Source organism: Danio rerio, chromosome 4 (genome assembly GCF_052040795.2).
Source record: "Danio rerio strain M-AB ecotype USA chromosome 4, GRCz13ab, whole genome shotgun sequence".
NCBI classification, from domain to species: Eukaryota; Metazoa; Chordata; class Actinopteri; order Cypriniformes; family Danionidae; genus Danio; species Danio rerio.
The window spans coordinates 7,665,001-7,682,441 of record NC_141024.2 but is presented as its reverse complement, the minus strand read 5'-3'; the positions used below and the strand labels follow the sequence as shown (position 1 = coordinate 7,682,441).

General features: G+C 33.5%; 1 long non-coding RNA gene across 1 annotated transcript in view; it reads right to left on the bottom strand.

Moving 5' to 3' along the window:
* The window catches only part of LOC147844617 (uncharacterized), a 341,112-nt gene that overhangs the window by 121,956 nt on the left and 201,715 nt on the right, over positions 1-17,441 (bottom strand). The window contains exon 15 of the long non-coding RNA XR_015942227.1: positions 4,378-4,512. This is a non-coding gene — a long non-coding RNA (uncharacterized LOC147844617). The remainder of the gene's footprint in view (positions 1-4,377; positions 4,513-17,441) is intronic.

Here is a 17,441-nt window from a genome sequence, read left to right as displayed (position 1 = left end):
TAATCTTCTTTTTCCTGTTGACAAGATTATTTTGCATACGCCATCGGCAGATTATTTTGCTTGTTTTAAAAGAAACAAACTCACTTATTTTTGATACATTATTTCTTAAAACATGAAAATATATTTTTTTGCTTGTCTATAAAATGCTTCTTTATGTGAATTTTTAGATGTTTAGACTAAAAACAAGACAAAAAATGTCCACCGAAAGCATTTTTTTTGCAGTGAAAGAACCATTATCTGGGAGTTTCTACGAGAAAGAGTATAATTGCAGGACTTTATTTTTTCTTTTAAGAACTGGGTAATACTTTATTTCGATGGTCCATTTGAGTATTAGTAGACTGTCTGCTTCATATTTGATTATATTGCTCCTTCAACACACATTTAACTGACCATAAGGCAATTCCCAAGTACATATCAACTGAACAGTAATCCTAACCCCAACCTTGTCTACTGTTAATCTAATAAGGATGCAATGTAACTTAAATTCAACAAACTGTAAAGTGTGACCAAGAAGTGTGAACTGTTCAGGAACCAACATGTCAACACTGTATAGCTAAACAAATTAAGCACCCGACAAAGAATAACAATTATCTCAAAGGTTTTTTGATGATCCAAATAAATCTTTAATAGCGTATTATGGAAAAATAAATTGCTTTTATATGTTTATTTTCTTAATAATAGTCCAAATAACAATGTTCTTAAAGCGTCCTCTCTGATAACAGCTCAATGAGCATATAAAGGTAGTTCTTCTTCTCTAACATGCCTACAGCAAAAGCTTAGGAGCGCAGCAGGGAGGTGGATTGAGCTCATATGCGGGCTTACCATCTCACTCTGAAGAGCTGATAGCCAAGCTCCTTTATCCAGCCTCTTTAGGGATCTGCAAAGGACGTCTTTCCCTACCATGCTTGGGCTTTGCTGCTAGGAGCCATGATAATGACTTCATTTTAGGGGCCGGCTCTGAGCGGAAGATAAAGGAGCAAATTACACACTCAAAAGGAGGGATGAGTTTTTAGTTTGGTTTTGAGGATGGAGTCGGTATAAGATGAAGGCAGATGGGTGGTGAAGGGGAGACGTATCTCTGGAGGGATTATGCTGTATTTCTGATTCTCGTTCCTGGTCTCCCCATGGTTTAATATGCGCCAGAACTCAATCTCACACCCTGAGTGCTGTTGATAAGCCTGAGCATGGTGGCATCAGACCCCAGAGAGGAGTTTATGTAGAGCTGGCGCATGGCAGAAAATCGAATTTCTCCGTAGACAATGAGGTCCATTTGTACAGTCGAGCAGGATGAAAAGAGTGTTGCGCAGCCACTGTTTCCCACAGATTCCCACATTGTTCTCTCTAGACTAAAAAACATTTTTTTAATGAAAGTTAAGGAACTTGTAAAGGGCCGATTTAATTAAATGGCAAAACTGGCCATGTTTTGTATTCATCTTTATAGGTGCAGAGCAGCCATTTTTTGTTTCAATGCTAAAAAAAAATGTTCTGTCATTTAATGATTCAGGAGAAACACAATAACAGAGCACAGTCGAGCTGAAAGGGGCGACTGATAAAAGTCAACAGAGAAAATGCCACAGCACAAAAAAACAAAACAAAAAAAGTATGAGGTTGAAGACCTTTATCATTCTTGATAAATGAATGAATGAAGAATACACAAAGAGAGCATGCAATTAAAATTGACTGGTAATCCACCTTATAGGCCAAAACAATTTATCGGCATACATTTAATAGCAAAAAAACCTAAATCAGGTTTTCTGTGGGGTCTTAAAATTGAATAAAATGTCTTACATTTCAAAAACTAAATTTTAAGAATTAAAAGGTCTTAAATTTACTGACATTTTGTGTAGTAAGTATTTGTCTATTGGGCCGACCAATCACCAATAATCCATCTCATTAAAACTGTAGTTATGGTCCTTACAATAAAAAATCTTTGAAAGTTCTCAATACACTTTTTTTTTTTTTTTTTCGGCAGCTGGGGTACCAGAAAACAAAAATGTAAAATAACGGGTATAAAATTCCAGAAATTTATTGCAAAATAACAGACATTAAATAAAAAAAAACTTTATAGTAAAATAACAGACAATATATTACAGAAATTATCCTAAATTAAAATGTATAAAAAATTCTGTTATTTTACGGTAAATTACTGTCATTTAACATGTGTTATTTTACGGCAAATTTCTGTACTTTAACATCTTTTATGTTAAGGTAAATTTCTGCCATTTAACATCTGTTATTTTATGGTAAATTTCTGTAGTTTAACGTCCGTTACATAAAATAACTGATTTTTTCACAGTGTATATTTTAGATAGACAGACTGCATAAATTTAGCTCATTATAGTTTTTTACTTGTAAACTTTTTTGACACATTTAACATATGTGGTTACGAAATAACTAAATTAAAATAGTTTCGATGAAGCACGTTAAAATCTTTTTCATTGGCCCAACCGTGCCATTAGAAAAAGAGACTAAAAATCCATCAATGAAATTGGAGTCATCTTTCTTACAGTAACATTTGTTTAAAAGTTCTCCATATATTTTACACAGACTGTTGTGCATAAATTTAGTTTATTATAGTAATTTTTGAACTTATAAATGTTTACTAGATTTTTTGACACATTTAAAAAATGTGGTTAAAAATAACTCAATTAAAATGATTTCGATGAGGCACGTTAAAATCTTTTACTTAGCCCAACCATGCCATTAGAAAAAAATCCTTAGAGCTTCATAATGGTCTTACAAGTTCTTTCAACATTTTAAATTTATGACATTTCCGCAAAGTACACCAATATTAGAAAAAAAATGTAATTTTCTATTTAAAATGTTATTTTATGAAGGTTGAAAATATTTAGGGTATAATGGTTTTCCTTCAGGTTAGTTTTGACCCACCAGCTATAAAGCAATACTTACACCTGCTGGCAAAAACTACTGGCACACACAAGTACTGTACATGTTTGTTTTTGTAAATTTTGAGTACATTACATAGGTTTACATTGTTTTTATACAGTACAAACACACCATTCAGTTCAGTCATAAAATGAGTACTGCCCCTTTGATTCTAGGGACATTCTAGGGACCTAGATATTCACAGAGCTTGTGATGAAGATTTTGTTTCTTCATGCAAAAAAAAAAAAAAAAAAAAAAAAAAAATATATATATATATATATATATATATATATATATATATATATATATATATATATATATATATATATATATATATATATATATATTGACTTTAAATTTAGCTGCTTGATTTTAGAGGTTTATTTTCAAGTGGGTCATTTTTTTAACACAAACACAGAATGGTTTATACAAAATTCTAAGACAACATGAGTGTTAATATAGATTCCTGGTCATATTGGCCTTCATTACACCTATAGTGATTCAATTACAAGTGATCAGTCAACCGAGACCCATTACCATCACCTATTAACCTGTGATGGTAATTTCTTTTGTGACCACATGTATTTTGTTGTGGTCGAAACCGCTTTATGTCATTTTTTTACAATTTTGAGAGAACGCTCAATGCAAAAAACGCAGTGTATGAAGTTTACAGTAGAGTATAATGATATTTCATTATTTTAATATTAACATAGCATTACTTTTTTTATTCTAGCATTGAAGTATAAAATTTGTGATTAAATCTATGCATTACATGTCCAATATTACACACTTTTTTTGGTTAAAGTGGAGCTATTATGCAAAAATCCCTTTTATAAGGGGTTTAAACACAGCTGTGTGGAAAAAGCCTGTGAATATAACCAGCTTCTAATTCAGAAACACTTTGATTGACATTCAGGGGGAAAGCCCCGCCCATTAGTGAGGATCTCTCCCTAATTAGCATATGACGTTAATCTAGTTTTTGAATCTGCCACTATAATGACACACAGGCATTTGCAGCTCCGCCCTCTTTTCAAAAGAGCACAACCTCATTTAAATTTAAAGCGACAGTCAAAAAATTTGCACAATTAGGATCAAAGCGTTAAAGTTGCAGATTTAAAGAGTTATAAAACATTATGCGTGCGATATTTTGAGCTGAAACTTCATATACACACACTTATCAGACACTTATTGTGCATCTTTTAAAATGGGGCATGAAAGGTATATCACCCAAGTGTTTAAAGAGCACATTTGCTTTTAGGAATTGAACACATTTTTTACATTATTCTAAAAGATGGCATGGCATACTGTGTGAGTGCATCAATTGGAGTGTATGCTGTGGATTTTACATGCGGCATAAACCTGTGTGCTCATCTACAGTAGATGGCATGACGTCAGTATCAGTTGTGTGGGTGTCAAATGCATGATGAGGGCTGTTTTTTGACGCTTGAGTGGCTGTCAATGAAGTCGGTGGCTGTGAAGATCATCTCTTACCAGTCACTGATAAGTTTCCATTACTGCGGACAGCTGCTCATGGAGGCGGCAGAATGTGATTCAGCTCACTGGAGTCTGCATTGATGATTGGGAATAGATTCCATATTATACTCTGGGTTATTTGCCAATGATTCACTAGAGGATGAAAAAAAAAGAGAGATGTCAATCACTGTTTTGAAATTACCCGCAAATACAAAACTGAAAACAATTTATTCAGTCAATTTGGCTGTCCTCAAGGAGGAAATCGAATTTTTGTGTGCTGTTATTTATAAACTAAAAGGCGTCTTCTAGACATATTTAAATAGGGGGGATGTGTAGGAATGCTTTGTTGCAGATGTGTGAACAGCATGTAATGTAACTTTAAATAAAAGTTCTTTCTTTAAGTGAGGGATGTTTCAAACTTAGACAAGATGCTTTCTTAATTGCTCTTTTCTTTTTCAGCATATACTTTACACTAAAATATAGTGTGCAATTTAATGTTAATTCTTAATTTAATACTAGAAGCATAATAAATTATATGAATTGAAATGTTGGGATTTATATTTGCGCAACAACAATGCACTACACTGCAAAAAAAGCTTTTCCTACTAAGATTTTTTTTCTTGTTTCTAGTCCAAATATCTACAAATTCTTAAATCAATAAGCATTTTCTAGACAACCAAAACATATAGTCTTGTATTAAGAAATAATATGCCAAAATGAAGTGAGTTTTTTCTCAAATCAAGCAAAATAATCTGCCAATGGGGTCAGCAAAATAATCTTGTTTTTTGATTTGTGATAAGATTATTTTGCTGACCCCATTGGCAGATTATTTAGCTTGATTTGAGAAAAAACTCACTTCATTTTGGCATATTATTTCTTAATACAAGACTATATGTTTTGGTTGTCAAGAAAATGCTTCTTGATTTAAGAACTTGTAGATATTTGAACTAGAAACAAGACAAAAAATCTAAGAAAAAAAGTAAGAAAAGCATTTTTTGTAGTGTAAAAACTGAACATTTTTCATTTCCTTACAAACAAATTACTGAAATTAATCCCAATTAATGATGAACTGAATGACTAAGAACACTGATTATCCATGCCAGGGCAGGCAGTAGATGAAATGTCACTTTGTACAGAAATATTTTATGTTCTTATTTTGGTTGCTTGTCATAGTTTTCCCAAAAAATCATTTTCTTTTTTTTTTTTTGTTTACACGGTAATAATAACTTTAAAAGCTGTTTGAATGCCACCAAAACACACAAAAAGCCGTTTTTAGAACGGAGTTGTGTTTAATTAACTGTAACCTCCAGCCCTTGGGTGGATTTTTAACACATTTGGCATTCAGTGTAAATGTTATCCTACACATCTTCTCAAATATGTACAATTAAAAGTAAAAGATGAAATATATTGTGCAAAACTACAGTATGCAAGTTCTGCATGAATAAATAACGATTTCACATATTAAAAAAAGTAAAAAAAAAACATGCAAATGAACAATAAAGATGAACAATGAAGACACACAAAAGGCTCTCCATTTTTAGCTAGAAACGATGCTGTGCTTAATTACCTGTAACTCACAGTCCTTGTGACGACTTCCCTTATGTACACTAAGTTATTACTTTTTATTTTTAACACATTTGATATTCAGTGTAATCCATATCCATTTTCAAAAAAAAAAAGGAAAATGAAGAAAACTGTCATTTTTTTTAGTTTTTCATTTGCTCACAAAAAACGGAAAAAGATTTTGGCTCGGTTTTTTTATTTTTATTATTATTATTATTATTTAGGCTAGGAAAATGGAAAAACGACTTCAAAATTCATTATACACATGTAAAAATATTCATGTAATCCCTTTAGCAGATATAAACACAGGTGGAGATGGAGTGGAGGAGGGTCTCCGAAAATGCACTGCAGCCTAACAGCGTGAAACGATATTGAGCATTTGAACTAATAAGCAGCAAGTTCATTGACTGCAGAGGTGACAGCAACCAATGTCCTGCGCCATGTAGTTAATGATGCAGAAGCAGATTAAGTGACCTATTAGCCTGAGCACAGAGTTTCATAGCAGAAATTTAACTTAATTAATACTTTTTTAAACACATTTGTTATTCAGTGTAACTATTATTCTGATATTCACATATTCACACAATACAAAGTAAAAAAATAAATAAAAATAAAGCTTTCAAAGAATGCAAGTAATGCATGAATAAATGAAAATGTAACATCTTTAATTATAATATATATATATATATATATATATATATATATATATATATATATATATATATATATATATATATATATACACACACACACACACAAAAGTGTCTTAAAAATATCTAGTAAAATATTATTAACTGTTATCATGGCAAAGATAAAATAAATCAGTTATTAGAGAAGAGATGTTATTAGAGATGTTTTTTGTAAATAAAACAGCCAAAAAACAAATCAATTCCTAAAATGACGGCTTGTGCAAATGTGGCTGTCCAGTGGAGCTCCATCTCTGAGCTGATGGATTAATGATAACTAAACCCGCTGTTGGAGAATCAGCGCGGTGTAATTGCGTGGCAACACAATCTGCTTTCAGGGATGACGTTAATGGGCAAAGAGCCTCGGCCGGGCTTTTATTTGGCTGTCAGCGTGTAAAAGGCTCCCTACGGCGCGGACCCCTCTTTGAAAACCCGTCACCACCATGTCACACGGACAGCTGATGGAGTTTCACCATTTTAACAGCCTCGTGAGTCGCCAATGATTCAGATCAATCTCTGGAAGCGTTTTACCAGAGTGAAGCGTGGGTGTCATTTCTCGCATCTCGCACACAGTGTCTCCGTCCTAATCCAACATCTCGAGTCGCTCCCGCAAGACTCGCAAAAAAAGAAACGGCCTGATTTTATTATCATTGATTCCAACATTATGCTGTGGATCTTTGGGAGATTATTGCATTAAGAGGAGCACGTAATTCAATTAAAAATGCAGGGCTGAGGAACGCGCGATGTCATAATCCCATTTGATATGCGATCAGACGCGAGAGCTGCAGCATAAGACTCTGGCCGTCTGCCCGTGAGCTATGAACTCTGCTGACTGCCCCGACAAATGCACTTTTATTTTCCTGAGGGAGCTGCTTTTCAGGACATGATTTATGTGAGCATGTTCTCCGCAGAGACCCGCGTGTGTGCTTTTTCGGAAGGCCTTGCGCCGTCATATCTTGTCACCCGGCGCAAATCTGCGGCTATTGTTTTCCACGAACAATGGGGGGATATTTTTAACCTGAAGTTTGGGTCTGCAAAAAAAAAACAACTTCAATTTCCGACAGGGTAGGTCTGCCACATTAGCACTGCGGCACTGGAGTCGAGGCTAAATACAGAGGGCAGAAGCCAATTTCGAGAGCTTCCAATTTAGCACCATTGTAGCTTCTCCTCCTATTGACCTGCATTACGGTCGTTTGCACACTATAGGACCAGGAGACAAACTGACTTACTGCATTCTCCAAATAGAAAGGGAGAGCTGTGCTGCCCCTCTTAACCCAGTCACAGCGGTTTGGCTCTCTGTTTTCACATTTTCAGGCTGGTTTGTTTTAACACTGGCATCGAGGTATGAGGGAGGCTTTACTCCATAAGCACCAGACATCCTTCAGTGACATGGATAATGATCTACTGCCGGTCTTTCTGCCGACATCTAGCCCAGATATCACAGCGAAGACACTAAGGAGACATTCACACTAAAAAATAAAACTGTTCACAACTGATTTGCGGCATTCGTTTACAGAACATGTCATTTTGGAGACCTGAACATGTATGGACTTATAAAATTATACAGTTATTACCAATCATGATTTATTTATTATTTATCCCCCCCACCCTAAATGTTGCAAGGCACATTCATTATTAATGTCCGCCTTTAAACCGAGGTCCTGACTCTTTGTGGTCATTAAAAATCTCATGGCACTTCTTGTAAAGAGTAGGGGTGTAACCCTGGTGTCCAGGCCCATCATGGTCTCCTAATCATCCCCATCCACTGAATTGGCTATAAAAATACACATATATACATATATCTAAGATTGGGATTTTTCCCAGTGGTCAGTAAGCAAATATTTTATTTAAATTACGAAAATTATAATTTTATATTACGTTTCTACATTGATAGATAAGTGAACACACTGGTAATGCCGACAAAAAGTGTGTGTTTGTGTGCATGGAAAAATATAATCCTCCCTCCCTGTTGAATTGGCTTTCACTTCTAATTCCAACGAAGGGAGCAATTCGTTTGTGAATGAATCCCCTTTTTGAATGACTCGTACACTTAGTCAACAATAATACAAGTTTCTAGCACCGCAGCATCTTGTCATTTTTCATTTACATTGCTTGCTTATTTTATTCAACAAAACTAGCATAAGGCTAGTATTTAATGTTAGTTAGTGCTACTTTGCCTTATGGTCAGGCCAGTAAGAGACTGTATTAACATCCACACTCGTTTAGCAAAAAAGTTTGTAACATACAAAACCAACCCAGGCTCATTCTGAAAACGTAGTCCACCGGACGTTTCTGGAGACCGTGAAATACGTCCCGGGAGGTACGTATTTGTGCAGTTTTTGTTTTCGCGAATCCGCGAGAGGCTGCTGTGCGCGCTTTTTAGTATCTCGAACGTCTCTTGCGAGTCCCGTTTGCGCCCGCGCTGTTCTCGCGCCAACCCACTAGAGGCCGCTGTCTGACTGACCAAATGATTGACTGCGCGACCGGCCAATCGGCTGACCCACCCTCCTCCTTCCCTGAACCCAACCAGTTTTACCGATTGACCCGCCCGCCCGCTCACTTCCCTAAACCCGAGCAACAATTTCGAAAAGCAGTCTAAAAAAAAAAACCCCTCGTCTGTTTTTCGGATTTCACCACGTTCTCACCCTGTTATGAACTCGTTCGCTTTATTTTTTGGATTCTGTTTATGTCTTACCTGGTTTCTGGAACCGCTCTTCCCCAAACTCGAACCCAGACGCCTTTGTCAACTCCTCCTTTCTGCATCTGAAGTCCGCTGACGCACACGATGAGCTGACCGGAAAATTGACTGCAGCGGGAAGCCCTCCACACGGAGGTAAGCGGTCAGCCGGCAAGCGCGAAAGGGAACGGCGTCACACCGCCCCGTATCGTTGGCTTTAAAAAATGAAATGCAGCCATACGTACCTATCGGGACGTATTTCGCGGTCTCCAGAAACGTCCGCTGGACTACGTTTTAAGAATGAGCCTGGGTTGTACAAAACCATACAAAACGAAATCTCACCAATGAAATGTTCTGCCTATGTGCTTTGTTTTCCGTATTTGCTCGTTACTACACTCGTACACAGTCCCAAAGCTCAGCATCTTCACTTTGGCTTTAGTCTCGACTAATGCAGTTGAATAACATTCACCCTGGGAGCACTGTACAAATGTGGCGTAATGTTGGTGTAGTAGTCCAATTTAATACTTACCTTTGAATGGTATAGCCCACAAACGGGCGGGAGTTTAGGCTATATAAGCCAGAGCCCAACTACTATTCAAGACTTGTTTACCAAGTCAATGCAAGAGTGCTACTGTGGTGCCTCGAGCGAATATATTGTGGATATCTGTTATTATCATTATATTTTTGTAGATATAATTGGAGGATATTTTTGCAGATTTTATTTTCCTATTTGTTGTTCCTTTGGTAATTTTTATTATTATTTATTTATTTTTCTTTGTTAGCCATTATATTTTTCCCCTTACGAACTCACATTTCTACCCCTTGAAGATGAGCTGGTGAGCTCGTTTTCATCACACTCAGGATCGTTATGTGATATCTAGTGTATACATCTATGAGTGTGTTGTATGCTGTTAAAACATGGGCAATGAAATAGCAATAAACACATGACAAATCCTTAGATATAGCCCCTTTAATAAACAAACCGATTATTGAAATAACCATAATAATTAGCTGCAGGCTAAAAATATTGTATGGAGTGCAGGCTGAGAAAACAGACAGCAACATGTTATTTCAGACCAGTGAATGGACTTCCATTGATTAGAGAGAATATGTCTGGAAACCTATCAATACAGCACATAAAGAGACTGCATTCATTTTCCAGTAGCTGCTCTAAAGCACTTTTTTTTTTCCTTCTTACAGTGTCTCTATGGCAGAGGGAGAGTTTTTCTTTCCCCCTAAAGCCCATCCACAACTGTGATAATTACCCATGCTTCTTTCCTCTGGCTCATTTGCATAATCAGCACCAGTCATTCACTGTGGCGGCACAAAGGAATATAATGAAACAAAAGGGTAACAAGGGAGATTTCAGATGCCGGCACAATGCTGCCACATCTCCGCATTCGTTTGTTCTTACGGTCCCCAAACGTCATAAATCGCTCGCTGTACAATGGCATTCGCACAGAAACTTCAGGATGTTCCCACACATGTTCTACAGCTTTATTGTTGTGCTTTTTCGTCTTTTATTTAGGTGAGCGTTTGTCATAAATGGACACACTGAGTGGCGTTTTTCCAGCACACTCAGTACTGAAGTGTAATAAACAAATCTGAAGGTCGTTGTCATGTCCGTGCACTTCAGAATCGGCCGTTTTTCTCACATAGAAAAAAACGAGAAAGAATAGTTGTAGTTTTCAGGCACATCAAAGAGAATGGAGACAGCATTGATCTGCAGTGTTTCAACATCTGGTCTGAGCGTCATACACAATTTTCATGCGGCTATTGAGCAAACTGACCTACGTGCAGAAGTCAGACAAGGAAAACATGCAGTATGATAGCCTCTATTGTCCTAAATGCACTGAATTCTGCATTCATGCTTTTAGATATACAGCCATTTATACAACTTACTGTGTACATTACATCTGGTAAAATGTAGATAAATACTGTCACTTATCAGACTGTTTAACTCAAAAGGTTACACTGATATGCATCGCCATAATAATTTATAACAATTTGTCAAACAAAAACCTGTAGAGTGGCTTTCTTTTTGAGTGATTTATTGAATGATTAATTTTAATATTAAAATAATAAAAATAAAAATATTTATGGTAAAATCAAAGTACACATGCATATGAAAAATTAATGTTTTTTTTTTTTATAAATGTAAAATGTATTAATAGATACAGTAAATAAAACAACTTAGTAAATAAATGATTATGGTTTATGAATGTTTATAAAATATTAAATGAGTATGAGTTAATAAATGTTCTATGACCATTGCTGCATCCCAATTCGCATCCTCCATCCTACTATCCGTCCCAAATAGTATTCAAAAATAGAATGAGTATGTCCCAAACTGCAGTATGATTAAAAAAGTATGCCAAAGGTTCCCGGGTGGTAAATATTTACTATTTTAAACAAGTACTAGTATCTAATAAATGTGTACTAGTATATTTTAAATAAACCATAGTATCTATTTCTAAGTCTAATGAATAAATAGATACTATGTATTGTATCTATAATACTGTAGTACCTATTTAATAAGCATCTATTAAAATGATACTACTATCTATGAATAAGTATTAGTACATAATAAACAAGTACTAGTGTTTATTTAATAAGTACTAATATATTTTATTTTACAACTAGAATCTAATAAATAGGTACTATATATGTATATGTATATGTATATATATATATATATATATATATATATATATATATATATATATATATATATATATATATATATATATATATATGTATGTATATATATATATATATATATATATATATATATATATATTTATTTATTTATATATATATATATATATATATATATATATATATATATATATATATATATATTTATATATATATATATATATATATATATATATATATATATATATATATATATATATATATATATATACACACACACATATACTAGTACCTATTTATAAGATTCTAGTTGTTAAATAAAATATACTAGTACCTATTAAATAAACACTAGTACTTTTTTATTATGTACTAATACTTATTCATAGATAGTAGTATAATTTTAATAGATGCTTATTATATATGCTTAATATATATATATATATATATATATATATATATATATATATATATATATATATATATATATATATATATATATATAAATTGAGTAGTATTATTTTATAAATAGGTACTAGTATACATTAAGTACTTGTATGTAATAAATAGGTACTGCTATATATTAATTAAGTACTAGTATGTAATTAATAAGCATTACTACCTAATAATTAACTGGGTACATATAAACTATATGTACTAATCCCAACTGGAATGCATACTAGTCAAAACTGAATAGTTGATATCTCAGTGACAGATCTCCATAGAAATCAGTGGAAAATTTAACAACAAAATAGTTACTAGTCACTATTAAATAAGTACTGGTATCTAATAGATAATAATTAGGATCTACTTATTAGGTACTAGTATCTGATATTAAGTACTAGTACCTATTAAATAGATAACTAATGAATAAGTACTACCTAATGAAAAAGTACTGCTATCTAGAACATATGTACTAGTACCTATAAAATAGATATCTAATGAAAAAGTACTACTGTCTAAAACATAAGTACAAGTACCTATTAAATAGAAATCTAATAAAAAGCACTACTATGTAAGTACTAGTCTCTATTAAATAGATATCTAATAAATACGTACTACTACCTAAAACATAAGTACTATTATCTATTTAATAGGTACTAGTATCTAATGAATGAGTACTAGTATCTAATAAAAAATAACTAGTGTCTAATGAGTAAGCACTAGTAAATTTTTAAAAAGCACTAGTATCGAAAGCATAGGCACTAGTATGTAATGAATAAGCACTACTATCTAAGGAAAAACTAGTACTTAATGGAAAAGATACTAGTACCTAAAAGATAAGTACTAGTAACATAAAAATAGTATGGGCTATTGATTAAATGTTAAAACGTCTTGTCATATCTACTATTTCAAGTTAAAGTGTAGAACCGTCCATACTCTAACTGCTAATACTGCCCAGTAATACATTGCGAGTTGGACGGGAATTTAATTAGAACTATAAACTCGGGTAAAAAATGTAAATAAACTAACTAACAAACATAGTGGATGCGTGAGACCAACAATCAAGTATAGGCTTTGTTAAAGTTGTTTGAAGGACTATTAATTAATATCAAGCCTTAAAAATATTTAAAAATATTTTTTTTGTTATATTTTATCTACAGCAAGAATGTGAACTCATATCAAAATATGTCTGGAGTGGACATTGACTTCTGAACGCATAATTACCCAAAGACCAGAGGAGATTTCTCTGCATGAAAGACTTGCAAATGACAGATCATCCTGCTGCTGCTTCTCCAATAAGCTAGATAATCAAATATGAAATAAATATGAAGGATGTGTTGAGATGATTGACAGGAGACATAACTAAGCATTAAAGTGATCTGTTAATGAGGCAGTAGTGCGTCTCAAAGCTCGCATACTCTTCTGTTACACACTCAAAAGTATATACACTTCTCCTTCACGAAAAAGTACATACTTTTATGGCATAGAAACAAAGTTGCAGCTTAAAGAATTGATTTCACTAAATGCTTTAAAAATGATTTAGTAAGGCTTGTAGATGTTTTGAATGGCTTGTTTGTCAGTGTGATTCATGTTAACAGTCAATTGGATTTTGTTTGTTGTCTGTTAGATGCATGTGACATGTACACTGCCTAATCTTGGCCAGGATGCTCTTGTAAAAGATTTTAAATGTGTCTTTTCAGGTAAAACAAAAGTCATAATAATATTAATAATAATAATAATAATAATAATAATAATAATAATAATAATAAAAGTATAAGTATGCGAATTGTGATGAAAATTTTGGGAAAAAAATCTATTAAAAGGTACTTATAATAGACTTAATCAATAAATTAAGCAAATTGGGATGCACTACCCATCAGCATTAGGAATGCCACCTCGCTGGACTGTTTTAAGAAACTTCTTAAGACTCACCTTTTTAGCATTGCTTTTAACTTAGGATTATCATTTTGTTCATTTTTATTCTATTATATGGTTCATATTTTATTGTTTTATTGAATATTTTATTGGTGTGCTGTTTTGTCTGCCTTGTGTTAAAGCACATTACAAATAAAATGTTTTATTATTATTAAATTGTTAGACAATAAATGAACTAACAAACAAATAAATGAAATAAACCTGTATGTTTCTTATGAATTAATCTACACTGAAAAAAATTATTCAAAGATGATTCCTTGGATTTACACATTTTTTTGTACGTTAAGCGGTTGTAAACAATTTAATTGTGTTGAATTTAAACAAACAAATTAAGTTGAACATTATTTAATTTAATTGTTTAAATTTAACACAAATAAATTGTTTGAAACAGTTCTGCATGCAACACTTTTTTCAGTAATCTCAATAAATACATAAATAAAACCATACAGTTGTGTTCGATTCAGCATGATGAGAGAACAAGACGACATTATGAAATAAGATTGAATATATGCAACATAAAATAACTGAGAGAACAGAGTTAAAAGTGTAGCCGAAATCCAGAATTAATCAAAAAGATGATGTACGTCAAGAGATAAAAGAGCTGACAAAAGCACACTGCAATAAGAGTAATACTGAATGATATTCAATTTCACATAAGTGCATACTGGATTTGAACTTATCAAAGCACAATTCAACATGCAGTATCCCATCACGCTGTATCTCTGCCATACAAATGAAATAAGAATAAGCAGTAAAGGGCCCAGAATTTCAAGCTGGAAATCCTAGGATTCAATTTCAGGATCATTCTGCTTCTGCTGCACATGCACCGTAAAAAAGGGTATTCAACAATGGACAGCCAAAGCCTGTCAAGAATCTGTTATTGAGCGTTTGAAGTATTTGCATGCAATGAGATCTGACTTCAGCTCAATGCACTCGATCTGTTGCCACACTCGGGCCAGTTCCAACACGAAGCCTGCTCCTTTCCCTTCTCTGTCCATCCATTTTTTTTCTGCATATCCAAGCAATGTACCAATCACCAAAAGGTTTTTTTGCTCCAAACGTGCCATCAGCAACCATCTGTTTATTTTTTTTATTCTAACTCGACTGACTAACTGCAAAACACCAGACATTATAAAAATTATTTAGGCTTACGGTTAGGTTTATACACTGGTACTTTATTGTTATTCAACTATTATTCTCGTCTGATTTTGGGAATAATTTACAGTTATGGTTGGGTTCAGGGGTAAGGTTACTTTACTTTATATAGGTTTTAATGCCATATCAGCAGCACTGGCTATATTTATGGCCAAAACAGTATAAAAACATATACTAAATATTCAATATATAATCACATCAGTTTCTTAACAAACATACATTGTAAAAAAAAAAAAACAACAAAAACATAGATGTAGCAACAACACTAAAAACAGTCATGTACAGTCTTTTAGTTTGATGACAGATAAATATTCTAAAATTGCTCCAGAAGGCACCTTTTCAAACATTTCACTTAAAGGGCTCTATTTTGACGATCTTTGCGCAAAGTGCAAAGCGCAAGGCGCAAACGCAGTGAGGGCATGTCAGAATCCACTTTTGCTAATATAGGGACGGAATATCCGCTTTGCGCCGTGGTGCATAGTCTAAAAGTGTTGAGCTTATTTTCTTAAACCTGACAGGTGGGCAAATTTAAGCTTGTTTTTAATAAAACAAATATAAATATGGATATAATAAATAATACTGCTAATAATGATAACAATATACAAAAGGAAATTGTCATGAATGAACTGAAAAAGCCCTCGAAATGAAGAAGGCATAAAAATATGGTTTTTATATTTATGTAGGCTAGAAAATATTATGTTTTGTAATATTTTAATCCTTTATATTTATATCCTATATATATTCTTATTATATCCTATATATATCCTTAATAATTTAATTATTTTTCATATGTAAAGATATTTGCGTATTGCTCTACATCTTGTGTGTATTAAGCAGTGTGTAAGCACTGAAATAAGTGCACAACTAACGTGCTCTGTGCTGGACAATAGACCGGCTTTGTTCTGGTCTATTGAAAAATGTATTATAGTTCCTCAAAATAGCAACGCGCCAGCAATGCTCCTCAACACACCTTCCTTTTTAGACCAGAACGCCTATGGGCGCACATATGAGCGCAAATGCATTTGCTATTTAAACAGCGTGCTGCAAAAAGTCAAAACGACTCTTGCGCCAAGCTGAAACAAGCAAACAACAATTGCGTCGCGCCCTGCGTCACATTGCGGCGGGTGTATGATAGGGCCCAAAATCTTTCCCGAACAAAAACGTTCTCTAACATCATTTGAAAATACACATTCTAATAAAATATGTTTTATTGTCAAAATATTCTTACAAAAGTCACAAATAGGTTTTTCTTCCCCTTTCAATAAATATGCGTGTAAGTCTTGAGTGTCCAATTCTACATCATGTATGTACTACCTGGTCATGTCTATTTTCAAAATGATAATTATTTCTTTCATTTACAACTGGATTCACTTCATACAATTTGTTATCCCTACATTCATCCCATTCCATTTGCAATTTCTCATTAATATACAGATTTAAAACGGATTTAACATCAGATACAGGAATTTTATACTCTGTAATCTCCAATTGTAGGGCTTCCTTGGCTGCTTTATCTGCATGTTCATTTCTAATGAATCCCATATGTCCAGGTATCCAGCAGAAAATATTATCAAAGTCTTTTGTCTTTAAAAGGTCCACTTTTTCTATTATACTAAAAAATCATAGGATGATCAGTTTTCATTGATTCAAGTGCTTGTAAACAGGACATAGAATCTGTGCAAATTAAAAACTGGCGTTGCTGTTTTTTTCTATTTGTTCCAGAGCTAAAAACTAAATATCGAGCTTCGCCTGGGAATACTCTTTTTGAAACACTCTGAAGTTCGGGGTTAGGGAATATATATGGATTACATTATCCAACAAAAATGATGTTCCAGCATCAACATAGATGTTAATCCAGGATCATATCATACATGGCAAAATCATGACATGCAAAATCACATACTTCCATAGTATATAGTACGTCGAGTAGAGTAGTATGCCCCAAATTCATAGTATTCAAAAACTGG